At 38.6% G+C, this 27,809-nt stretch overlaps 2 non-coding genes across 2 annotated transcripts; one reads left to right on the top strand and one right to left on the bottom strand.

Moving 5' to 3' along the window:
• Nucleotides 1–14,118: 14,118 nt before the first annotated feature.
• LOC111760148 (U6 spliceosomal RNA) lies at nucleotides 14,119–14,221 on the bottom strand. Its single transcript, XR_002793925.1, has one exon. It is a non-coding gene; the product is annotated as a U6 spliceosomal RNA (small nuclear RNA).
• Nucleotides 14,222–19,414: 5,193 nt separating this feature from the next.
• Nucleotides 19,415–25,913, top strand: LOC101417288 (uncharacterized). The gene is made up of 2 exons (XR_011649561.1): nucleotides 19,415–20,361; nucleotides 23,823–25,913. It is a non-coding gene; the product is annotated as an uncharacterized protein (transcript).
• Nucleotides 25,914–27,809: the final 1,896 nt, after the last annotated feature.

Below are 27,809 nucleotides of genomic sequence, written 5' to 3'. Positions count from 1 at the left end.
GCTCAGCTGTTCTGGTCTCTTCACAAGGTCAGCTGTAAACTACCAGGCAAAGGGCTCATCTCTCCCTCTCGGGAACACAGAATCAAAGCTCTCTCCTCTGCCATGTCTATGGAGCTCTCTTCTTCTGTGCATTTCTTCTTTTGTGTTTTCCTTGAGTGAATTTCCATTTATATAGTCCACCAAGGGGTTGGGCATGCAACCCACTACAAATATTATAGTATTATAATATTATATTATGTTATATTATTAGATCTGGGCTTTGATTTGACCATGTTATATTATAACATGTTAACACAATCACATAAATGTAACACCTTTGAATTTACTATAGTCAAGGGTATCTTGACAAAACAGTTTACAAACATAATCAATATCTTTTTTTGGAATTCATAAATAATATCAAACTACCACAGCTGCTTGCAAGAGACTTTGACCCAGTGATACAAACCTCCAGAAAGTGAAAGATTCTCCATGAAAATAATAACCAAAAAAGAACATGGGGGAAGCAAATGTGGCTCAACTGAGAGAGCATCTGTCCACCATATAGGAGGTCCAGGGTTCAAACGCAGGGCCTCCTGACCTGTGTGGTGAGCTAGCCCATGTGCAGTGCTGCTGTGCGCAAGGAGTGCCATGACACATAGGGGATCCCCCCAATGTAGGGGAGCCCCATGTGCAAGGAGTGCACCCTGCAAGGAAAGCTGCCCCACTCAAAAGTGCAGCCTGCCCAGAAGTAGCACCACACACATGAAGAGCTTGTGCAGCAAGATGACGCAACAAAAAGAGACACAGATTCCTGTGCTGCCTGATGAGAATGCAAGTGGACACAGTAGAACACACAGCGAATGGACACAAGAAAGCAGACAACAGGGTGGGGGGGAGGGGAGAGAAAGAAATAAAAATAAATCTTCAAAAAAAAGAACAGGGGTAGCTATACTAATATCAGACAAAACAGACTTTAAATGCAAAAAAGTTATAAGAGATACAGAAGGCCATTATTATTAACAAAAGGGACAATCCAACAGGAAGACATAACAGTCATAAATATCTAAGTAGCTAAATTCATATGTGCTTATCCATGTGCCCCAAAATACATTAGACAAACTCTGGCAAAATGGAAGGGAAAAATAGGCAGCTTTACAATAATCGTTAGAGACTTCAACACACCACTCACATCATTAGATAGAACAACTAGACATAAGATCAACAAGGAAAAAGATAATTTGAACAATATGATAAATGAATTAGACCTAACAGACATATACAGAATGTTGTGCCCAAACAGCAGATAATATATTCTTCACAAGAGGCCATGGATCTTTCTCCAAGATAGATCACCTGTTAGGGCACAATGTAGCTCTCAATAAATATAAAAAGATTGAAATTATACAAAGCATCTGCTCAGATCATAATGGAATAAAACTGGGAATCAATAATAGACCAGAAAAAGGTAAATTCACAAATGTGTGGAGGCTAAACAACACAGTCCTAAACAATCAATGGGTCAAAGAAGATATTGCAAGTGAAATTAGTAAAAATATTGAGTTGAATGAGAATGACAACACAACTCAAAACTTTGGGATACAGTGGAGGCAGTCTTGAGAGAGAAATTTATATCCCTAAATGCCTGTATTTAAAAAGAAGAGCTAAAACAAAAGATCTAACTGAACAACTGGGGAAATTAGAAAAAGAACAGTAAAAAATCCCAAGGAAAGCAGAAAGAAAGAAATAATGAAGATTAGAACAGAAATAAATGAAACTGAGAACAAAATCAATAGAGAAAATACACAAAACCAAGGCTGGTTCTTTGAACGGTCATTAAAATTGACAACCCCATAACTAGACTAACAAAGAAAAAAAGGGAGAAGATGAAAATAAATAAAATCAGAAATGAAAAGGGGGAAATAAAAAGATCATAAGAGGATATTATGAGAAACTGTATGCCAACAAACTGGACAAACTGGATGAAATGGATAACTTCCTAGAAATGTACCAAAAACCTACACTGATGCTACAAGAAATATAAGAACTTAACAAATCAATCACATTTAAAGATGGGAAACGGACTTTGGCCCAGTGGTTAGGGCGTCCGTCTACCGCATGGGAGGTCCGGGATTCAAACCCCGGGCCTCCCTGACCCGTGTGGAGCTGGCCATGCGCAGTGCTGATGCGCGCAAGGAGTGCCGTGCCACGCAAGGGTGTCCCCCGCGTAGGGGAGCCCCACGCGCAAGGAGTGCACCCCGTAAGGAGAGCCGCCCAGCGCGAAAAGAAAGTGCAGCTTGCCCAGGAATGGCGCCGCCCACACTTCCTGTGCCGCTGACGACAACAGAAGCGGACAAAGGAACAAGACGCAGCAAAAAGACACAGAAAACAACTGGGGGAGGGGAGGGGAATTAAATAAATAAAAATAAATCTTAAAAAAAAAAAAAAAATCACATTTAAAGAGATTGAATCCATTGTCAAAAATCTCCCAACAAAGAAAAGTCCAGGGCCAGATGACTTCACATGTGAATTCTACCAAGCATTTTCAAAAGAATTAACACCAATCCTGTTGAAACAATTCCAAAAAATTCAAGAGTTGGGAAAATTACCCAACACATTTTATGAAGCTGGCATCACCCTAATATCAAAGTCAGATAAAGGCACTACAAGAGAAGAAAAGTACAGACCAATCTTCCTAATGAACATAGATGCAAATATTCTCAACAGAATACTTGCAAATAGAATCCAACAGCATATCAAAAGACTTATATATCATGACAAAATTGGATTTATTCCTGTATGCAAGCTTGGTTCAACATAAGAAAATCAATCAATGTAATATACCACATTAACACATTGAAGGGAAAAAAGCACATGACCATCTTGATTGATGCAGAAAAGGCATTCAACAAATCTGGCATCCTTTCTTGATCAAAACACTTTGAAAATAGGAATAGAAGGAAAATTCCTCAATATGATAAAAGGCATATATGAAAAACACACAGTCAACATCATACTCAATGAGAAAGGCTGAAAGCTTCCCCTCTAAGATCAGGAGCAAGACAAGGATGCCCGCTGCCACCATTGCTATTCAATATTGTACTAGAAGTACTAGCTAGGGCAATTAGACAAGAAAAAAAAATTTTAAGTCATCCAAATGGGAAAAGAGTAAGTAAAACCCTTACTGTTTGCAGATGACATGATCCTGTATTTAGAAAATTTTGAAGTATCCATGACAAAGCAACTTGAGCTAATAAATGAGTTCAGCAAAGTGGCAGGATACAAGATCAATATGCAAAAATCAGTAATGTTTTTGTACACTAGTACTGAACAATTTTAAAAGGAAATCGGGGGGAAATTCCATTTTCAGTGGCAACAAAAAGACTCAAATTCCTAGGAATTAATATAACCAAATTAATTAGGTTAAAGATTATAGGACCTGCATTAGGACCTATATGCAGAAAACTACAAAACAATGCTAAAAGAAATTTTAAAAGGCCTAAACAAATGGAAAGACCTTCTGTGTTGACAGATTGGAAGAATAAATATTGTGAAAATGTCAATCCTAGGGAAACTAATTTATAGATTCAATGCAATACCAATCAAAATCCTAACAGCTTACTTTATAGAATTAGAAAAGGCAATTACCAAATTCATTTGGAAGGGAAAGTGTACCTGAATAGCCAAAAGCATTCTAAAAAAGAAGAGCGATGTGGGAGGATTTTCTCTGCCTGACCTTGAAACATTACAAAGCTACAGTGGTCAAAATAGCATGGTACTAGCATAAAGATAGACACATCGATCAGTGGAATAGAATTGAAAATCCAGAAATAAGCCCTCACCTATACAGTCAACTTATTTGTGACAAACCTACCAAGTTAATGTTAACAGGACAGAACAGTCTCTTCAACAAATGGTGTTGGGACAACTGGATATCTATAACCAAAAGAATGAAAGAGGACCCCTATCTCACTCCTATACAAGAATCAACTCAAAATGGATGAAAGACCTAAATATGAAAACCAGGACCATAAAACTACTAGAATAAAATGTAGGGAAACATCTTCAAGACCTTGTAGTAGGTAGTGGTTTCGTGGACCTTACACCTGAAGCACACACAACAAAAGGAAAAATAGATAAATAGGACCTCATTAAAATTAAACCCTTTTGCACCTCACAGGACTTTGTGAAAAGGGTGAAAAGGCAGCCAACTCAATGGAAGAAAATATTTGGAAATCACATATCCGATAGGGGTTTTATATCCAGGATATATAAAGAGATGTTACAACTCAACAATAAAAAGACAAATGAGGGAAGCAGACTTGGCCCAATGGATAGGGTGTCCGCCTACCACCTGGGAGGTCCAAGGTTCAAACCCAGGGCCTCCTGACCTGTGTGATGAGCTGGCCCATGTGCAGTGCTGATGCGTGCAAGGAGTGCCATTCCACGAGGGGTGTCCCCCTGCGTAGGGGAGCCCCACGTGCAAGGAGTACGCACCGCAGGGAGAGCCACCCAGCGCGGAAAAAGTGCAACCTGCCCAGAATGGTGCTGCACACACGGAGAGCTGACTCAGCAAGATGACGCAACAAAGAAGAGACACAGATTCCGGGTGCCACTGACAAGAATACAAGCGGACACAGAAGAACACACATGAATGGACACAGAGAGCAGACAACTGGGGGGGGAGGAGTGGGAAAGGAGAGAGAATATCATGATTATTTTAAAAAAAAAAATACATAAATTTAAAAAAGACAAATGACCTAGTTAAAAAATTGGCAAAAGACTTGAATAGACATCCAAATGATTGAGTACCTCTCTCCCATGTTGGAAGTTCCCAGGATCGGTTCCCAGTGCCTCCTAAAGAGAAGACAAGAAGAAAAGACAAGCAAATACAGAGAACATGCAGCAAATGGACACAGTGAAGATAGTGAGCATAAGCAGTGGGGGGGGGGGGGGTGGGCAGGAGGCAGGTAGGATAAATAAATAAAACAAATCTTAAAAGAAAAAAACTACAATGAGATATCATTTCACACCTATCAGAATGGCCACTATTAAAAAGACAGAGCGCTCTCTGCTTAGAGGGGCCCACACCAAATCTTGGTGTGTATTTCCCTCTCTCTTTCCCATTTCTCAGCAAGCTCTGTTCTTTCCCCCATTTTCCAAATAAATTCTTTTTACTGGCTTAACTAAAAATAAGAAAAAAAGACGGAGAACTACAAGTGTTGGAGAGGATGTGGAGGGATAGGAACACTTATTCACTGGTGGTAGGAATGCAGAATGGTACAGCCAATTGTGAAGGACTGTTTGGCAGTTCCTAAAGAAGTTGAATATAGACTTGCCACATGACTCTGCAATACCACTACTGGGTATATACCCAGAAGAACAGAGAGTGGTGACAAGAACAGACATCTGCACGCCAATGTTCTTAGGGGCATTATTTACAATTGCCAAAAGTTGGAAACAACCCAGATGCCCATCAACAGATGAATGGATAAACAAATGTAGTCACACGATGGAATATGATGCAGCTATAAGAAGAAATGAGTTGTGAAGCATACAACAACATGGATGAACCCATGTTGAGTGAAGCAAGCAGACACAAAGGACAAATGTTCTATTATGAACTAAATATTTTGTGTAATCTCATGGAATTACTAACTAGAATATGAGTCTCCAGATAATAGAATGAGGGTAGAGAATGGAAAGCTGAGGGTTAATCTGTGCAGAATTGGTAAAATGTTGTTTGTCAGTCTTTGGAAATGAATAGAAAAGGTGAAAGCACAACATAGTGTTTGTAACCAGCAGCGCTATTATGTGAGTATGAGTGGTCGAAGGGGATAGTCTAAGGTCATATATATTAGTAGACGGAAAAAAAATGTAACATGGGGACTGTATACCATAGTGAAATCTCATATGAAGTATGAAAATGGGTAATATTGCATAGATAAGACTGTTTTTCTTTTAAACTGAACAAATATATGTTAATGTTATAAGATGCTAATATCACAAAAAACAACTTACATTATGCTGACTGAAAGAAACCAGACACAAGGTACTACTTACTGTTTTGTAACTGGATTTTGTCTAGGTTCTTGACTATGCTGCAGAAATGAATTTCAAGAGCATGTTGGGTGAGTTAGGTCAGTAATTTATTCACACAGGCAGGGAAGAGAAATGGAAGAAAATAACAGATCATGGATCCAAGGTAGAGAGGAAGGGGCTGAAAAGTGATAAAGCAGGCTGATTCACAGGCTACAATTTCCCATTATAGATTATAAATGCCCAGATTTTCTTGTGTAGTGATCCAAGTTGGGGAGAAGGCGGCCAGAATCGGGATCCAAAGGAGAGAGAGTGATTCAGGCTTTGCACTTGCTGTTTGAACCATTAATTATTCTACCCTTTGCTAATGGCAGGGGAGGAGTTCCAGCTGTTTGCTGTTTTGATTGATTACCCCACCCACCAATCCCCCATGAAGTCCCAAAGATAAAGTCAGTGGGTAATATCCAGAGCTTCTCCTGGCTTTCGGAGGAAATGGCAGAATCTTGTGGTAGGTGGAGTTTCCAGCAGACATCTTGGGGTTATTGATGTCCACATGGACTTCTTGCCAGGTTCCAGATCCATCTATTGATTCCCTGTCTTACTAGCTGGCTTCAGTATGATTTATATATAAAATGTGAATATAAATAAATTTATAAGGAAGTGGAAGTGGCTCAAGTGATAAGGCCTCTGCCTACCATATGGGAGGACCTGGGTTCAATCCCTGGAGCCTCCTGGTGAAAAAGAAGAAGAGAAAGCGTGCCTGCGCTGCACGCCAGTGCCCACGTGGTGAGCTGAGTGCGCCGTGCAGTGAACCAAGGGTACAGCAGTGAGCCGAGTGCCTGTGCAGAGATCTGAGTGCCTGTACGGCAAGCTGAGTACCCACACCATGAGCCAGTGCCCTTGCAAGTGAGTCATGCATCAAGATGATAACGCAACAAGAGAGATGAAGAGGAGAATCAAGGTGAAGTACAGCAGAGATCAGGAACTGAGGTGGTACAATTGACAGGGAACCTCTCTCCATGTCAGAGGTCCCCAGGATTGAATCCTGGTGAATCCTAGAGGAGATAGATGAGAAGAGACAACAAAAAGAAAAGTAGACACAGAAGATCACACAGCGAATGGACACAGACAGCAAAACAGCAGGGCTGGGGTGGGGGGAGGAAAAAAATTAATTTATAAATATGGAATTAGATTAGAAATTATGCAGGTCTGGGGAAGAATAGAGGGATTGAGAGGTGACTGCTAAGGGGCTCGGAGTTTTTCTTTTTGAAGTAATGAAATTGTTCTAAAATATTTTGTGGTGATGAATTCACAGCACTGTGGTTATACTGAAAGCCATTGATTGAACACTTTGGATACTTTGTTTACATATATGCATATATCTTGGCAAAACTGCTCTAAAAAAAAAAAAAAGAAAAGAAAAGAAGTGCTAAAACCAAAACCAAAAACTCTTTGGGCCACACTTTCCCTCTGGAAGGACTCTGGGTACGGCAGAGGAAGCTTGCTCCAGTCTGAAGACCCCTGAGGAAAGGCAACCCTCATCCACCCCACTCCCTACAGTAAACAGCAGTAAACAGGCCTTCAGGCCTCCTTCCACCCAAAGCCCAAGGCTCAAGTCTATCCACCCCAAAAACGCCTGTTGGCAAAGTGGGGTGGTCTTACCCTCCTCAAGAAACAGTTACACAGGCTCTCCGGCTCCCTGCTTGTCCTCCTTCCTTGTAAACATTATCGCAGGCAGAACTGCTACCACACCTAAAACAAATGAAAAAAATCCTCTAATATCCAATATCCTGTTAGTGTGCAAATTTCCCCTTGCCTCATATATCGTGAACTGTTCTTTGGCACCCTGCATTGTGTGTCATTTTTTGATATGTCGTTTAAGTCTCTTTTAATGATTAAAAAGTCAATAACCTATAGGTTCTCCCTCCCTCTTTTCTTTTTCTTTGATATTTATTTAATTGTTGAAAAAACTACCTCATTTGTCCTCTCTGGTTTCCTGCACTCTGGATTTTGCTGGTTGGGTCCCCATGGTGTCATTTTGCACACTAGTCCAGATCTTGTGTTGCCCCTAAACTTAACTTTCATTCAAGCTTGAATTTCTTTCTGCCATTTGATTTAAATTTTTTTTTCATTTACATGATATTATTAATAATGCCAGAGAGGAAAAGGTAAGTGATTAAAAAGAAAAGACAAAGTACTGTTCAGTCATCCCAGTTATATTGATGGAGCACCTATGAAGTGTCTGGTTTTCACCGATTACCAGCCATCTGAGCTGCCTGGCCCTCCTCTCTTACTTCTGGAGAAAATGTGATAAACATTTAGCACTATAATTATACCCAGCCAGTATATACCTGTTTAGGCAAGAGGAAGTCATTCACTCATTCATTCCTTCGTTCAACAGGAGGGCCTAGTATTTACAAATCATAGTTTTTGGTACAGTGGATAAAACAGTGAATGAACAAGAAACAGAAGACTCTGGCCCTTATGGGATGTGGTTTATATTCTAGAAGGGAAGGGGGGAAGAGGCATTGAAGAGGGGCTGGGGCGGTCCTCAGCTGGGTTCGTTCGCTTGTCGGGGCAGAACACATAGACACACAGCACTAGGCTCGAAAGGACAAGAGGGATTATTTGCCAGGGGAGATGGGAGAGGTACTCTCAAATCAGCCCCACAAACTGCAGAAATTCTAATATTTTATACCATCGGACGCTAGTGGATAATTGGAGCTGGGCACAGTTTCTGTCATTAATAAACATTAGAGGGTTGGACGTGGTATGGCAGTTACCAAACTCCCCTGAGTTATCAGAGATAAAGATTCTGGGATCCGAAACTTCCACAACTCTAAACAAAGGCAAGTTCAGTCTAGAATTACCATCACAATAAAGGAGAGGCTAAGTTTTGTATAACCATCACCACGGGTGAGATCTGCTTAACAAGAACCTAATTGCAGGTCTTGCTGTGGGCTATGGGTGGGAGGCTCTTTATTCCTTTGGAGATAACCTTAACCTAAGCTGTCTGTCCTGGCTTGTGGGTGTGGCATGGTGAGAGGCTGCAGTCCTTGCTGTTGGTGACCAAGGCAACGACTCCAGTCCCAGGAAACAGTTTATCAAAGCAAACTCTATAATCTTTAAATATTCAGAGAAAATGCAAACCAAGTGAGCTAAAAGCTTATCTAGAATGTATGAAGTCCATGCTAAAAGCTTACCTAGAATGTGGAAGATGTATACGCTAATTCAAACCTATTGAGCACTGAAATAAAGAACGATTTAGCCCTTCCTCTGTATAAAAGAAACTCAAAATTCTTGTTCAGGGCTCAGATTTGAAACAGCTCCCGAGTCCGGCCGGCCGTCAATAAACCATTTTTCCTTCTCAAAATCATTCCTGAGTCCTGGCCTTTCTATACGCAAATAATTGAACCTCTCTCAAATTCTACAACAGTCTAGGCTAAATCCAGGCAGTTTCAGCAATTTCAGATATTAAACTTTTGCTGTGTTTTATAAATAAAAAGGCATTCATACAATTCTTAAATCTCAGTTATAAAAGTTCAGTACAATGCGTCAATATTTAAGCTGTTATGGGGTTCTTCTAGTAGTACAACATAATAAGAAAACACAAATTGAACTGCATAGATAAGTTCAGAAACAGGGCGATGTAAAGGGGCAGGGCGTGGGGGCGTCTTTAGAAAGGGTAGTCTGAAGAGGTCTGATATGTGACCTGACACCCGAAGGTTGAAAAGAAGCCAGCTATGGAAGAACTGGGGTGAGGACTCACAGGAGAAACAGCTAGTGCAAAGACCCCGAGGCGGGAAGTCCAGTATTTCTGAGGAAAAGAAAGGAGAGCGTTTCTGTGATGGAGGGAATGGTACTAAAACCACGTTGAAGGGGCTGTCAGATTGGGACGAAGCGTCAGAATTGAGACGTATTAAGTGGGGAGAAAGGGTTGCCGACAAGCCAGGGGAGGGGCAAGGAGCCCACTTGGTGGGTTTTTCGGTGATCTAGGTTGAGAAATGACAGGGCTTAGTCTGGGCTGGAGCAGGTCTGTGGAAAGGGAGATAAGTGGGCAAATTCAAGCTCTTGGGCATGGATTAAATGTTGGGAATGAATGAGAGAGGAAGCAAGAATGACCCCGGGGTTCTGGCCTGAACAACTAGGCAGTTGGTGGCAACGTCCCACCAAGATGTGAGCCTGTAGAGAGAACCAGGCTGGGAAAGGGATTTGGGGTGGGGGGTTGTCACGTTGGGTAGGAGGCATCGACGTGCTAGGTGAGGGGGTTACCCAGCAGGCCGTTTGGAGCAGAGTAGGTGGCCGCAATTGAATTAGAGCAATTGCTCCAGGACAGGATGCAATTACCTGGGGAGGGGCAAGGGAATGTAGATGGAAACTTTGAAAATCTACAAAAGAAGGGGAGGGGCCAGGAGAAGACCGTGTTAATCCCCTCCACCAGACTTCCTCATTCCGCTTCGCGCTCCCGCTGGGATCTTCAGGCTGCCGAGGTAAGCGGGCCAAGGTGTGGGCTGCGTGGGGATGGGGCACAGCCCGTGGGCCCACGGCTTCACAGCCCCTGTGCCGCTCGCCGGCCGTGGGCAGGGAGGGAGGCAGCTTTTCCCAGGCTTCGGGCCTTTGTCCCGGGTGGGGTTATTAAAGTTCCAATGCTGTGAGGTCTGAAGTCAAGAAAACTAGGAGGTAGTACTAGGTTTAAAAAAAAGATAAACCAAAAAGGCTCATGCAGAGCCTTTTCAGAAGACTTGGATTTTCATTCTCTCTTCCATTTCTCACCTGTGGAGCCTTGAACTTAATCTCCTTCGATTTCTTTCTTTTTTTATCTGACCGGGAAATAGGTTTGGAAGTAGCAACTCTTTCTTTGCTTTTCCATCATCATTAGAAAAGTTGACTAAATTATTTTTCATACTGCAAAAGGCATACATATATCAAAAAAAAACAAACAAACCCTGTACTTAGTAAGGAGAGATTTTATTCAAAAGGATTATTGCAAGGGGTGGGGGTGGGGGGAAAGGACTGTTGGAACAGGGAGAACACTCTGGGGTTAAGATCAAAAATGCCTCCAGAGTTAGGCAAAAAGAATTTTTCTTTTGTAGAGAGGAAAGAATCGGTGTAGGAAGTGGGGTGAAAGTTGGTATGATCAGATCTGGGAATATGTTTACAGTGAGGTCTCCTTGGAGGCGCCCTGAAGGTGGGGCTCAGGCTGAGTAGGTAGGCCAAGTGCGTGGGTCTGGGGGAAGGAGAGAAGTGGACCCCAAGTTTGATGAACAAGCATTTTGTCCCAGCTGATCAGTGGGGACAAGCAATTCAGCTAATCATTTGGAGCAAAGAATGGGAACACGGAGGTTCTGTCGGGCCTTGTAGGTAAACAAGAGGCGAGCATCCCTGAGGTTTACCTGCCTTACAAGGGAGAAGGGGCCTTCTTTGCAGTAAAACCGTTTTCCTTGAACACAAAGGGTAGGGGTGGGGGGATTTCTTAAGCTGGCTGTTTTTCGGGGAACAAAGGGTTTGAGGAAAGTTATTGAACATTGTTACATGTTACTGCCAAAGCATCTCCTTAAACTAGCACAAAGAAGAAACCCTGCTCTTCTCTTCCTTCGCCTGCCCCAGTGCCACTCTAGACCCTTCTCTGCCTTTAGCATCCCTCTCGCAACCTCCAGTCTTCAACTGTTTTGCGTATGACTTTTCATACTTATTTCTACAATGATACACATTTAAACAAACAACTAGAGAAATACCCTTTCTTTGTGAAGAATGGAGTAGTTTTCTACACATTGGGTCTTTAATTTTGAAGCCTGCTTCATGAATTTTATTTGAATTCTAGGCACAGAGACTGGAGCTTTTCTAGAGGTGTGGTCTTGCTGTTGGAAAGCTTGTTTTTCATCCTGAAGGGCCAGAGAGGGGCAAAACAGCCAAAAGTTGTGGGTTAAGAAAGGCGGTAAGTGACTGGGGAAGCGGGGGGGCAGGGGTGGGGTGGATGAGGGTGGGGGTTTAGAGTCAACCAGCGCAGACTCTTTCGGGACTAACGGGAAGTGAGTCGTGTAAACAGTCTAGGGTGGGGTTTTAACGCGCTGCTCAGGACCACGACTTGGTCACTAAAAATGGGATTGTTCTCATTACCCAGTACAGTTAGAGAGACCTTTCCACGCTTCAAAATTTAAAAGTAGCTTAGAACCAGCCCTCCCTCGACCTTGTTGAAATAACAAATAGGTTAAGAAGCTGTTACATTCCTTATCCTGAATTGTTTTGGTAACTGTCAAACACTGATTTTCCAGTCAGAGGTGAATGAAAATAAACAGTGATTTCTTTCCCACCCAAAATTCCAGATACCCTGAATTCTGGTCACAGGCACTCAGGTTTAAGAATCCTTGTTCAAGGCAGAAAATAAGGTTAAACCCGAAGTCTGGAGCAAATTTAGGAAGTTTCAAGTAGGCATTGGTGGCCATAAATCCCAAGGAATTGGGATTATAGTCTTATATGGAAGATTTCTTTTAATCAGTGGAGTTTAGATTCTGATTTTATGCTTTAAGAAAAGTTCTCTAACAATAGACAATAAGAATGTAAAAGGAGGAGACCGGGCTCCTTAGGAAGGGCGAGAAATGTTTGGCATTTCACACTCTAAAAACTGGTGGAGGGTGGCGGATTCTTTTTTCCTTCATCCTAACAATGGTTTTATGGCTGGGGGGGAGGGCAGGCGAGAACGACTTTTGATTTAAATTTCCTTGGCTCCCGACTGCTGTCTTTTCATATGCTTTATATACTTGCATTTCTTATGAATTAACCTTTTCAAAATAGGCAGCCGGTTCTCATTGTGATGCTTCTTGTTCTGAATCTGCTGGGTCGTGTTGACTTCGTTTCGCTAGAGAAACCAGTCAGTGCTTTCTTGCACCTTCTCCACAATCCTGCCCGAGGCCACAAGTTGGCTGTGTTTTTTCTGGTTGCAAGGGGAGGGGGAGAAAACAGGAAAATGTGAGCTTCGATGTCCTCTAATTTCATACCTCAGAGGTGTTTTTTTTTAAAGGGTTATACATTTTACATTATTTTATTTTCTTTCACATTAGTTTGTTTTCTTGATGGGTCATGTCTAGTCCTCCAGTAGAGGTGTGGGTCTTTTTAAATTGCTATATAGCAGTCCATATTTAGGTTCATGCATTCCCTAAGCAATGGTCTTCCAAGCAATTTCCAGTTTTTCTGGCATAACGCACTTACGTACTGGTAAGAGTGGCTCTTCAGTAATACATTTCCCCAAAGAGGAATTGCTGGATGAAAGGGTATCCAGATAAACTACCAAAGGTTCCAACTGCGCCTGGAGCCATTGTAAAGGTGGAGAAAATGGGTTTTTGCTTTTAATCTATCAGGGACATTCCTAACCAAAGCTCTAATATACCATCTAATAGCTGCATGTAATTTCATTGCTTATATAGGCCTTAACGCTTTCAACTCCTCATTTTTTTTTTTGTCATGCAAAGTCCTATACTGTACTACTCACTCACTGTTATTTTATTCTTTCCAGAAAATAAATTTCTATGGGAAGGTTATAGATGTTTCTGATTATAATAGGTTTCTTTGTTTTCCTGAGAGTGGTAGAAGTGGTCTCGTTTTTTCCAGCTATTCCCAATTTTGGGGTTTGGGCAACTTTTCATATTTTAGTGTTGATTTGTGTTCCCTTTTCTGTACAACGTTTTTGTATTTATTTGCGCTTAACAGTTTTATACAAACTATATCAGAAACGCCCACCTTTTTTGCGATCATTGTAGAATTTGTTTGTAGTCCCTCTTATGTGGACTACTTACCTGTTTCAGATTTTTCTGCATTCAGAACTATAATGAGAATTGTCTGCTCTGTATGGTTGAATGGATACTCCTGGACCTAGGAACTTTAAACATTTGATTGCTTTTCCTTTCTAATACTGATCTGATGAGAATTTTTGTTATTTGTTTTTAAAATACTCTGGACCAGTATTTGATTACTTAAAAGTTTTTTATTTCCATGTGTTTGCAAACTATTTAAAAATCTTTTATATCCATATATTTGCAAACTTTAAAAATCTTAACAAAAATGCTTAATTTGAACATTGTGCTTCCGCCCCCCCCCCCCTTTTTTTTTAATACGGAACGCTTCACGAATTTGCGTGTCATCCTTGCGCAGGGGCCATACTAATTTTCTCTGTATCGTTCCAATTTTAGTATGTGCTGCCGAAGCGAGCACTTTTTCCAACCTTCTTTAAGGAAAACTTATTTGGTGCTTTTCTTTTTTAATGATTTTTTTTTTAAGTTGTAGGTTTACAGAAAAATCGTGCAGAAAATAGACCCCCTCACTCAGTTATCCCTATTAACACTTTGCATTAGTACCTTTGTTAAATATGATGAAAGAATATTATTATATACATATATTTTTAATAAACCAATTTTATTGATATATATTAATAAAACATACAATTCATCCGAAGTGTACAATCAATGGTATTTGGTATAATCACATAGTTGTGCATTCATCGTATTATATTAGCTATAATATACAGTTTTTCTTACTTGGCTTTTGATTTTATTAATTATGCTTTTAAATTTCTACCTTTTATCACAGTTTTTCTTAACTTTTTTTGGGGTTTTGATTTAACGGTGTTGTTTAGGGCATAAAAATACTTAGGTTTGTGGATTACCATAATTTATAAATTATCTTTGCTTCATTTAATACTTTTGACCTTGAATTGTTCTTTATCTGGTGAGTATTGTCATCTTTGCTTGCGTTTGTCTGTATTTGCCTGGTGCAGCTTTGCCTTTGTTTCCAATTTTCTTTGACTTTTTTATTTTTTAATCAATAAAGAAAATTTATTGGTTTACATGACTGTAAAGTCCAGTGATAGCATGCACTTCAGAACAGGTTTGATCCAGTACCTTAATGATGAAATTAAGGCATCTGTTTCTTTTTATTTCTCTTTGCCTTCCAAGGGATTAACAAAATCATTATAAGGTACCCTCATGGTTTAAGATGGTTGCTGGCAGTTGCTGGGGCCAAATGTCTTGTTTATATTCAGGAAGGAAAGAAGGAATCTTCTCTTCACTATCAAACTGTCCTTTGTTTTGCCTTGATCAATTTAGGACTTGAGTCTGTTCCATGTGTAACCCCTGTTGTGTGTGATTTAGGTGAGACTGACTCCTCTAGCTCCAATGTGTGTCTGTCTACATTGGATGGTTTAAGCCTCATAGTATAATCCCATCTCTTTTGTCAAAATAATTGGCTCAGGGTTTGGCATGTAACTCAGGTCTAAGCCAAGCTGGAGATGACATTTTTTCCATAGTAATTTTTTTATGGATGGAAGCAGGTAGAAGGGAAACTGAGCAAGTAACTCTATTGCCCACTTTAAGAGGTAAGACAAAAAATAGTCATCTAATCCCAATTCCCTAGTTTTAAAAGGTCCTTCCTTTTCAAATTTGACAAGTTTACTTTTCATTACCTTCCCATCAACTTCATAGTCCAGTGTTCTCCCGCTACACCTTTCTGTTCTCAGATGGTTCCTAAACCTTTCTCTATAAAAAGAGACCTGTCTTGTGTCCCATTTTGCTAATTTCATTTAAGTTGACTTTTGGTTAGTTTAATAGAAAAGCAGTTCCCAGAATGCTCTGTAGAGAACAGTCATCCTGAGAAATGATCTTCCCCAGAAGAATGAGGTATTAGATAAGTAAGTCTGTGACATGTGGAATTCACAATGCACTTAGTATATTAAGAACTTTGAAAGTCTTCAATTTAAAACAGTAGTCACAAAAAGCACTACTTTTGGCATTGAGAGAAATGTTTATATATAAGAAAATTAAACTACTTTGAAACAATCTAATCCTGTTTGCATGCTGATTCTGCCCTTAATAGTGCATCTTCCATGTAGCACTGAGGCAAGGAATATAAATAGACTCACCAATTCTGGCTAAAAAAGGTTTCTAGAAGCAGCTCTAGGTTGGAGATGTGCCTTGTTTTCAAAAATGGCCACATCAACTCTGATCTCCTATACCATGTGACTTTCCCACCTACTCCTCATCAAAGGCTGAAATTAAGTTTTCTACACGAATCTGAGCATGTCCTGGGATGGCTATGACCAAGACAATATAGTGGGAGTTACACTGACTGTCCCAGATGTGGCACTTTGTTTTAATAGTGTCTTTTTGTAAACCATGTGAAGCAGTCTGTTTTAATTAGTACAGTGCAAAGGTTTTTGCCAAATTCGAATTTTAAAAAATGTTGGAGTATTTTCAAACATACACAAAAGAATTAACTCCCATATCCCTCACCCCAATTCAAGAACATTTTCCCCATTTGCATCATCTATTCTTTTTTTACTGAAGTATTTTAAAGTAAGCCCAGACATGAATCATATAATTTTACCCCTAAAAAGTCACTATGTGTCTCTTAAAAAACTAGTGGCATTTTGAAAAATAACCATAATGTTGGGGGCACACATTATAGTCTGTCTCCTAAATTTCCTAAACTAGGGCCATCTCCAGCCTCCCTTCACCACCACTCCCCAACATGCCACTCAACTGAAGCCTTGTGGAATGTCCTAGCCTTGCATGATGTCCTTGATTAGATTCAGGTACAACTCCCGGTGCTGAATGTTTCATAGTTAATCTTGTCTCCAGAGTTTCTGTACCATTATTGAGTGTTGATATACTAATACCGATCTTTATTTGTTTATTTTTAATCTGCTCTCTGTATCCATTCGCTGCGCATTCTTTCGGTGTGCATTCGTGTGAGTCTGCCTGTCTCCCTTAGTCACATCATATTGCTGCGCCAGCTCTCCACTGGTGCAGGCCGTCAGCTCCCTGCCAGCACGGGCCAGCTGGCCTTCACAAGGAAGCCCTGGGATGCGAACCCAGGGCCTCCCATATGGTAGACAGGAGCCCAATTGATTGGGCCACAGCTGCTTCCCATAATGCTGATCTTTTGTATTTCCCCTTTTGACCTATTCTCTGGTTTCATCAAGTTCTTTAGCATAAATCTGTTCCCTTTACCTACCTTCTGTCATTCATAATTTGTGACTTATTTATCATAAATAAGTGCTAAATTTATTAAATATTTTAATGTAATTTTTTCTGTTTAAATTTGGTAATGTAGTAAATTACATTTAAAGATTATTTGCTTTTCAAGTTTTCTTGCATTGTTGAATAAACACAACATAGTGTACACTTTTTATATAATGTTGGATTTGATATTCTAATATTTTTAAGATTTTTGCATCTATATTCATGAGGATGAGGACAATAGCCTTTAATTTCTTCTCATCATCTGGCTTGTTACTGAAGTTTTCTAGCCTCCTGGGGCATATTGGGATATTTTCTTTTTGTTATCTCTGAAAGAGTTTAAGTACAACTGTGATAAAACCATCTGTAAAATTTCAAATTTAATTATGAAAGTTTAATAATGCTCCCTTTTTTGAACCATACTTATCTGTAGTTGTGTACCCATTTCCTTATTTTTGCCTTATCTCTAGTTTGGTCAATTTCAAACTAGAGGTTTGTTTAATGTTTTAAACTTTTAGTTTCAGTAATCATCTATCATTATTTTCCACTGCATTGCTTTGTGCTCATTTCTTGGTTTCTTGGGTGCATTTTGTTCTTTATTTAGCAATTAAATTAATTTTTCATCCATCCTTCCTAAATTTCTAACATTTTTTATCTGTAAATCTATAAATTTCCCTGGAAGTATCACTTTCACTATGCCTCATAAAAGTTTTTTTGGTGGTTTATTTTTGGTGATGGAGTGGCCAGGAAGGGCTTTATTCTATTTCCTTCTGTCATTAGATAGGTTTGCCAACCGTTATCTTTTGATATTATCTACTCTGAAACATAATTCTACTTCATTTATTTCAATTGCTGCACAGCATTTCATTGTATTCCATTGGATGATTGGTCTCAATGTTTTCATTCTCTTATTTAACATTTCAGTTGTCTGTAATATTTTGATATTAAAAACAAGGCTATGTTTTGTATGATCTATGTATCTTTAAAAAAATCTAAAAAGTCTTTAAAAAACAAGGCTATGAACTGGATGTATAATAGTTTAAGTGGTTGAGCGCTTGCTTCCCATTTATAAGGTCCCAGGTTCGTTCCCTGGTACCTCCTAAAAACAAAACAAACAAATGAAAAAAACAGCTCATTGGGGAGCAGATGTAGCTCAGTACCTCCTAAAATAAAATAAAAACAAAACAAGGCTACGAGGAACACACCAGAGCACATCTTCATGTGCAGTGTTTCTCAAATAAGACAGCCCTAGGTGTATGACCTATTTGGGTTCATGGGCATGTGCATCTTTCAGTCTTGTTAAAGCTTATCATGATGTTCAAGTCCAGGGGGACTTTATATTGCCATTATATATGCGGATATGTGTAGGTATATGTACATGTACATGTATATTTTAATCCTCCTTCCATTGAGTGCATGGTAGGTTTTCTGGTTCTGTTTACTTGAAGCTATTATTACTGCTCATGAGTTCCACTTCCCCTTTCTCTCCCATTGATCTGCTTCAATAGTAGCTACCAGTTTTGATTATTTACCCGGGTCTCCTTCCCTTAAGTCACTCAATCCCCTTGAAGGGAGTGGAATTTTTCTTTCTTTCAAGCAGTTTGTGTCTTGTCAGCAGTGATGAATCAGTAGATTTCATTGTTAGTACTCTGGTGGTAAACTCTCATAGTAAAACTTGAAAACCTACTGGCCTTGGAAAGGAAAGATTAAGAAACTGATATCCCAACTACTGCCCAAAGTATTGGTATTATGTGTTTACCATTTCCTGTTCCAGAATGTAGTGACCTCTCACCTTCCACTGTGCAAAGCCCTACAATTATCGAACGGGCCTATGGAAGGTGGAAGAGGAAGTATGTAATTTCGTTTTCCTGCTTTATTCAGGATGTTTGTCTTAACATGTGCACTCTGGAAAATGATACTTTGAATTGACTTGACAACAGGTGTTGGAATATTTTTAATGTTGGCAACTTTTGCAGTAAAAAGAGGACTACTGTTTCTCTTGTGTAAGATTCCATCAAAGGCAGTTCAGATTTTAAACTTTAGTATGGTACATAATTTTTTTTGTAGATAATGTTTATTTTCTTGTGATTATATTTAAGATGTTGCATAGAGAACACAGACAGCAAAGTTAATAGTAAGAGAAATCAGCCAATCTCCATCATTCTTAACTGCTGAAGCTATTCATATAAGGCTTTACATTAATGACTGGGGTTTTAATAATGTATAAAATTTTGAGTTATATTTGTTCTCTTAATGTGTACATATACCCATCTTGCTCTAGTAACTTTATAGTAAATTATTTACTTAATGAAGTTCAATTTTTCAATTATTGATTTTCTCAACATAAATCTTCAGTAAACCAATTTTTATTTTTCATGTTTCAGATGACATATTTTTAAAACTTTATGAATTGCTGGATTCTAGCAGTCCTACAAGAACAAAAGTTCCTTTTCAGGAGACTGTAAGAGAATCCAATCTTCACAACATGACATCCACAATGTCCAGTGTAAACTCAAAAATTGCTAGACTTCAAAAGAAAAAGGAAAATATCACCCATATTGAAAGAAAGCAGTTAATAGAAACTGGCCAGGAGATGAGCCAAATATTGGATTTAAGGTATAAAGACATATCAGCAGTTAATACGAAGTTTAAAATCTTGATGGAAAACCTGGACTTAATGGTTGAAGAAATAAGAGAAACTCTTAAAAATGACTTAGAGGAAATTCTAGGAGTAAAAAGTATAATACCTGAAATGAAAAACTCAAACAATTACTGTAGCAGGAAAGAGTGGCAACAAATAAAAGATTTAGCCTTACAAATTACAGCATTAGTAGAGAAAATAGAAGCAAAAAACTTTAAAATGGTTGAGGAAAACTTAAGCAGTGTAGATGACAGATACAGAAATTGTAACATCCAAATAGATGTTACAGAGCAGGGGAACAGAAAGAGTGGGAAGGAAGAATTAGCCAAAGAAATGAGAAAGGAGAAAAATATTCAGAATTTCAAGAATACAGGAAAAATAAAAGATTCCGAAGAAGTGTTGGTAGATGAAGGAGCAATACTAACATTGGCAGCAGACTTTTCATCAGCAACCTTGGATATTAGGAAGCAGTGGAGCAATATCTTCAACATTTTGAGGGAAAATGATTTTGAACCAAAATTTCTATGCCAAGCTAAATTAACATTTAAATGTGATGGTGAAATAGAGACATTTTCAGACCTGCAAAGCCTCAGAAAATTTATTGCCCACAAATCTTTTATGAAAGAATTACTGAAAGATGTACTAGATGAAAAAGTAAATCAAAGAGGAGGAAGATACAAGATTCAAGAAAAAGTGGTGAGTAAATAAACCTGTAAAGTTTTATGGTCATATAAATAGTTGGTGCAATTATTTTGAAAGTTACACAACTTTTAAGAAATCACTCCTCAAAAGTAAAGGCATGATATTAAAAGTAACAATTTAAAGGCTAAAAAAAATATGAGTGGTGTTGGAAGCTTGTGATAGGTGAGAAAGGATTAATAAAGGTCATTTGTTTGGGAAGAGAATGTCCATACTCCTGAATATTAATAGAAAACATTCATGTATGCAAAATGTAAGTGTAAACACTAGAAAAATAGCATTCAAGTCATTAGAAGGGGAAAAAAGTAGAAACAAGGGATTGACAGAAATTAAAATATATCAATTAAAATAAATGAGGTTAAATTTGCAAGTATAAAATAGTCCTGCCGAATATTCTTCATGTCCCGTCTTTGATCTTATCAAAAAAACACTTAAAAAACACACTTTATTTTCTGAAGACTTGTTAATAATAGTTTATATTTTTCATAATCCCAGCCTTAGAAGGTAATTCTCATGTACTTTATAGATTTTCCATGCATATACTCACATGCATATATATAAATAAGATAATATGCACACTAGATTTTTTCACTTTGTATTAGTCACTCAAAGGGGTACTGATGCAAAATACCAGAAATTGGTTGGTTTTTATAAAGGGAATTTATTTGGGGTAGGCGGTTACAGTTACCAGGCCAAAAAGGGTAAGTTACTTCCCTCACCAAAGTCTATTTGGAGCAAGATGGCTGCCAATGTCTGCCAGGGTTCAGGCTTCCTGGGTTCCTACGTTCCTGGGGCTTGCTTTTCTCTGGCTTTAAGGTTCCTTCCTTCCTGGGTCTGGCTTCGCTTTCCTCTGTGTGCTTACTTCCCCGGTCTTCAGCATCAAACTCTAACATCAGAAGTCCCCAACTCTGTTCTTCCCCATGCCTTTTATCTGTGAGCCCCTACCCACCAAGGGATGGGGACGCAACACCCTAATTATAATTCAGTCATGCCCAGGTACAGGTGATATTCCAAGCATAATCCAATATTTCTTTTTGGAATTCATCAATTTATACCAAACTGCTACATGCTTAATACACTATTTACCATGTATCAGGAAGGCATTTTACTAACCCAGTTAGGTAACTAAACTTTTTGTAAAGAAGACAGTAAATATAAAAGGTTTTGAAGTGATGTACTGTCTCTTTCATAACTTGAATTTATTTGGGTTTGGGTTTTACAGTTCTTTAAATATGTAAATATGTAAATATGTAAATATTAATTAACTGACCCTGAAAAAACTGACCTTGGGTCAGATTTAATTCGCTGTCCCCTGTTCTATATCACCTTCATGAATTAATTCATAATTTAGTTGATTTGGTACTTAATGATAGTGGCCCCATTTTGAGAAAAGAAAACAGGCACAAAAAAGTTAGGTAATTTGTATAAGATGACCAATGAAGTGGGGAGATGGAATGCAATCAAGTCCAAGTCTGGTACTATATAGTCCACCATGGTTCTGACCACCAAGTAGGTTTAAAATCTTCCCTGTTGGTACATAAATACAAATACCAAATACCCACCTCATTCAATCTAAAAGCAGTAGAGCATTCCATTGTACTGTAGCACAGCTGCTCATGTCTACAAACTTCCATGAACAAAATCCCTAGAAATAGAATTGGCTGCTGCTCTGAACCTCTGAATTTTGTATTTTTAATTCTTTTGCTTTTTTGGTTTGTATTTGGCTTTGCATATTTTTGAGCCTTACATGTAAATTGAATCCTACACTACCATGTATGTGTGTTTGTCTTTTTGTTATTTATATTTATTGTGCTAGTCCATTAAATACATGAGTGTTGCCATCTTCCACTTGTGACTTTCCATTCTTTTATATCTTTTGACTCAGTTTAACTATAGTCAAATTTACCAATCTTGTTATGTTTGGTAGATTCATCTGGAAATCTGTGGTATATAGTGTAATGTTTGAGCCCAATTTAAGCTGTGTGTCATTTCTTTTAAACTTTTACCATTTTAAGAATATAGTTCTCCCATGTGCATTGCCTCCCAGTCTTATTGGGAAAAGACAGTTGTCCACCAGTGTGGGATGAGAGGGGGTGGGATGGAGGTGGGGACACACATACATCCCTTTTTTTAAAAAGGCTGTCAACTCATGTTATTCTTCAGGCCCACTTTTAGAGAGGTTCTGCATGCAGCTAATTCCTTTGGTTTTTTAGCCATTCTGTGATGAAAATCAAAGTTAATTTTTCACTTCATTGCTGTTGAAGGAGTCTATTAAATCATTTAATACTGGTCACATGCTTCCCAGCTTCCTTCGTGGTGTTACCATCTCCATTTCTTGCCTGGCTTTCTTCCATTACTTTGTTTCTCAATTTAGTATGGCTTCAGAAAGGGGTTAAGGTTAAAAAGTGAATCTGTAAAATTCATAGTCTTGAACCAGAAATTGAGATCTATATTCTTAAGTCAGAGTTTTGGCAGGTTTCTCAAACACCCTCTTCCCTCACCCTCCCAATTTTTCCAACCATAATCTCCACAGCATGAGACTCTAGAGTTAGAAGATAATGTTTGGATCAACAAATCCTTTGAGAGTCAGTGTTTAATCTCAGAAATTAGTTGTATCCCCAGAAATTTACAGAGTTGAGGCACCTCACCCAACCTGGAAGAGGATCTGGGAAGATAAATTTGCAGTCAGGCAGCCATAAATGGGAAAGGTCTTAACTAATATGGAACAAGTAAAAAGTCTCTCGGACAAGCCAAGAAATATGAGAGTCAGTGTTTATATTGCAAACATTTTACTTAAGCTTAGTACCCATATTGCCTTATTTAATGCTTGGTGAAGCAGTGCTACCATTAGACTTCATAGAGGTGACAGTATGGGACCCAAGATTTGAACCTGTATTCTTAATCAACCTGCTTGCTTTTCAATTAATATGGTTAGCATTTGTTCTGCAAGTGAGATGTTTTGAAAATGTTTTTTATTTGCTTTTCTCTTTGGGGGAAAGCAAATGTGAGATGCTTTTGTTTTTTTTCTTCCTAGTGGAGGTTATAAACTTGGGTCAAGTAACAAGGTCTCTTTTACCAAAGGGTACTGCATACAATAAACAGATGATACATTAAAACAATTATGGGACCTCATTTTTTTAATGTAACATTAAAAAAATAAATAAAGACAAAAAACAATTACTGAGTGAGTCCAAGTACAAAGCAGTAAGTGTTGAGGACATACAGCAAGATAGACATGGCCTCATGGAATTTTGCTGCGGGCACTTAAAAAAAAACTATAGGGGAAACTTGCCTTGTTTGGGAAACTAGGTCTTCAAGAATATGTACTAGCTAAGCATGTTTAAAGTTATTTGATAATTGTAAAAATGTCAGCCAGTTTAAATTTTGAAGGTGAAACGGAAGTTTTAATTCCTTCAAAATACTTTTTAAAGTGACTTTTATTCTTTTTCAACCTACAGGATAAAACGCGAATAGACTCAAAGCATGGAGGTGGGAGAACAACCAATGATGGTTTGAGCTTTCTATTTATTAAAGAGGTAAAGTTTGCTGAGCCAGAGGAGATGACAAATTTGGAGGCTCAGGTGGAAGAGTCTTCAGATTGGAAGGAGAAGGAAGTCCCTGAGTTGGAGGAAGAAGAGTCCTCAGAACTGGAAGAGGAGGGTGAAGTGTCCTTAGGGCCAGAGGAGGAGGGAGAGGGTAAGGCTTCAGGGTTAGAGGAAGAAGGAGAGGCTTCAGGGTTAGAGGAGGAGGGAGACGAGGAGGCCTCAGGGCTGGAGGAAGGAGAAACTTCAGGATTAGAGGAGGGAGAGGAGGCCTCAGATTTACAGGAGGAACAAGACTCAACCTTTCAGGGTGACACTGTAATAAATAAAAGGCATGAAGATGAGGGAATAACTACGGATGACTCTGAGATTTTCATCAAAGAGGTAGAGGAAACTGAACCAGAGGAGGAAGACTCGGTGTGGGAAACGGAAGAGGACTTAACATGGGAAGAAAGAAAGACCTTTGAAGGAAAAGTGGCAAAAACTACCTTCAAGACCAAGAAAGAAGAGGCCTCACATGGATTTAAAGAAATTCCCTTTAATTACTGTGCTTGGGATTCTGAGAAAAAAGAGTTGGTAAAACACCAGATGGTAGACAAAACTGAAAAGGAAAAGAAAATGGCTACACTCCAAAGTCAAGAAATCAGGACACCTTCTCCAACTTTATATTTATCCTCTCTCTCAGAATCACTGAAAATATGTTATGATAAAGACAAAAAGCATTTGTGTACAAATTTGAGTACTCCATCAATGGAAAAGCAAACATCCAAAGGAGCGGACTTAAGACAGGAAACAGAAGAAAACATTAGAACACACGTAAATAATATCTTCAGAGAGAAACAAGAAGAGATTGAGAAGGTTAAAAATTGTCAGTCAGAAGTCTTAGAAAATAAAAACTTAATAGATGCATTGCATAGCAGAATGGATATACTTAAAGAAAAGGCCAACAATCTAGAAGACCAAATTGAAATGCAAATGGCCAAGCAGATAATAAATAAAGAAAGGTTAAGAAGCATAGAGGATAGAACCAGAAGATCTAACATTCGCCTGATAGGAATTCCAGAAAAATATAATAAAAGGAAAGGAGGAGAGGAAATACTTAGAGAAATAATTGAAGAAAACTTTCCAGAGCTAAAGCAAGAATTGAGCCTTGAGATTATCAGTGCCTACCGAGTACCCAGTAAGATTGATGAAATGAGACTCACTCCTAGACACATCTTGGTGAAATTTTGGAATGCCATTGATAAAGAGAAAATCCTAAAGGCTTCCAGAGCAAGAAGAGAGATAACCTACAAAGGAACAAGAATCAGATTGACAGCAGATTTTTCATTGGACACAATAGAAGCTAGAAGTAAATGGAGCAATATCATGAGTGTTTTACAGGAAAATGATTTTGAACCTAGAATCCTGTACCCAGCCAAATTGGCGTTCAATTTTGAGGGTAAAAGAAAGATATTTTTGGATATTGAAGAACTCAGGAAATTTATTTCTTTCATACCCTCTTTGAAAGAATTACTGGCAGATATACTGTAGCAATCTAAGGTGACTGTATACACATGTACAATATCCTTTTCTCCCAATACACATCCAACCAAAATCAACAAGGAAAACTGGAAAATAAAACACCCATCTCTACCCAGGAAGTGTTAGATGGACAGCTAACAGCATATCTGTGGTAGAGGGGGGAGAGGAAGGTTGTAGGTATTAGATGTTGGTAAAGTTAGTTACATGAAGAAATGTAAGGATAACCACCATGGGTTGTATGGGAGTAAACTTTCTGTAACCACAGAGGGGGAGGGTATATCTGTCAATGTAACCATAGGTAGAGGTGGAGGGAAAGAAATAGAAAAACTTAGGGAAAAATAAGATAAGTTTGAAAGAAACAAGTGCAAAAACAAAAACAACGAATCTTATCAAGAGAAGGCTATTTCATAAATATTATAATATGAATCGTTTCTTCGTTTTTTCTTTGAATATGCTTAATTTCCTTATAAATTTTATCTTACATTTTCTGAAGTATTTTGTGTTATTTTATAGTGTTAATTCTTTTATTGCATAAACCCATCCACAGAGCTAAGAGGGAGGGGAGAGATAAAACAGCACTTAAACCACCATCCCCTGTTTCCAGTTCATTTCAGTCTAACTCTGGCCTCCAAGGCCTTTACAACTTTAAATGCCCTGGGTTTACAGAACTCCTGGTTTTGAGCTCCAATTCTTATAAGGTTTGAATCCAGGCAAGTTCTCTAAAAAACTTCTTGAGTCTCGGGTTCTTTAAATCTATAAATGGTTAACTCTTGTTCCTCACAGACTTTGTGAAAGTTCAGTGAAGTTATATTTGTGCCTAATATAAGATTCCCCAGTGGATGGGAAAGCTTCCTGGTTGAAGATCCGGAACTAGGCAGGTTGTCCTTTTCAATAGCAGAAGGCTGTTGTTTGAACTGGGGGCAAGTGCATTGGAAAACTGAAGGTATTAACAGCTACATTGCTTGGCTTTGACTTAGTTTTTTTCTGCTTCATTTTTTTAAGTAGAAATTGGAGATGGAACCCAGCACCTCTTACATGGGAAGCCAGGATTCAATCACTGAAATGCGACCTGCCTTCTTTTTTCTTTTTCCATGAAATATAAACTCAACAGGAAGTTGAAAAAATAAGAGTTCCATGTATTCACTCAGTGAACTGAAGTTTAGGAATTAAATAATTATGATTATTAAGTAATTATATAGATGCCTTATTACTTCCAGGAAATTATAAAATAGGCAAAGGTTGATATATGAAATTACTGAAACTGGCTAGTCTGACTTCTCCCTTTGTATTTGGGTGCCTCTTAACCCTTGTATATGGTCACTTGTACCTGCTAATATAATGATTATTGCAGAACATAACCTTTGTATATGAACATTTCTATTGAAAAGGTGGCCACTCCACCTTCCTCTGTTTGATATCCATATGAAAAATGTTACAGCTGACCTTTGTTTCCAATATCCCCCTCTCCCAGATGCCTTGATCTCTTAATGATTGTAACTTCGTGACTCATCCCAGTTTGATATCCATCCCCATCCTGTTCAGCCCCTTAATGTTTGTGAATGAAAACTGGTGTCTGCTCCACCTCAATTACTCATTAGCATCCAATTATAAATACTAGAATTTCTGCAAATTAGAGAGGCAGCTTTGGGCCATTTGGCCGTTGTGCTCCTTTGCTTGTGCAACCAAATCAACTTGGTCTTTGAAACTCCTGTGTATCAGTGCCTCAGGAAGAAGGAACCAGCCTTGCTCCGTATCACAGGCTGCACACCAGTGGTAACATCATACACCACTAGTATGATATTAAAACCAGGAAATTGACATCGATACATTATGTATTAAATTAACCATTTGTAAGATTTAGGTGGTGACTAACAAATTACCACAGACTTTGCACAAGCCCTTCCTCATCTGCCCTGACTCTGAATGATTTGGGTGAACTGAAGATCTCCCAACTTGTCTGTTTTGGTGTGGGTTGGGGTAGGTTGAACCTCTTATTTTTGCATTTGTGACCTACAAGGCTATTGGTTTAATTACAGTAATCCCCTCCTAAAATATTTTTTCTTAGACACATGGTTCCATTTTTTGGTGATTTGATAAAAGAGCCTTATAATTTTTGTGTACCAGGCTTGTGGAATAAAAATGACTATTGTATGATGTATTATAACATCCACCCCCCATACAGGACAGGCTAGCAGGACTGGAATTAGTGGATCAAAGAGCATGGTCATTTTATAGCTTTTGCTAACTTATACTGCATCTGAGGGCTAACTTCTTGCCTCTTGCCGCCACCAAGGTATAATTTTTAAAGCATTTTAATGTAAAGTCTTATTTTTAGATTTTATCTCATGTCCTTTGTCAATATTTAATTTTTTCTCATTG

This window comes from Dasypus novemcinctus, chromosome 9 (assembly GCF_030445035.2).
Source record: "Dasypus novemcinctus isolate mDasNov1 chromosome 9, mDasNov1.1.hap2, whole genome shotgun sequence".
In the NCBI taxonomy this organism is placed as follows: Eukaryota; Metazoa; Chordata; class Mammalia; order Cingulata; family Dasypodidae; genus Dasypus; species Dasypus novemcinctus.
This window is presented reverse-complemented; position numbering and strand designations above follow the sequence as displayed.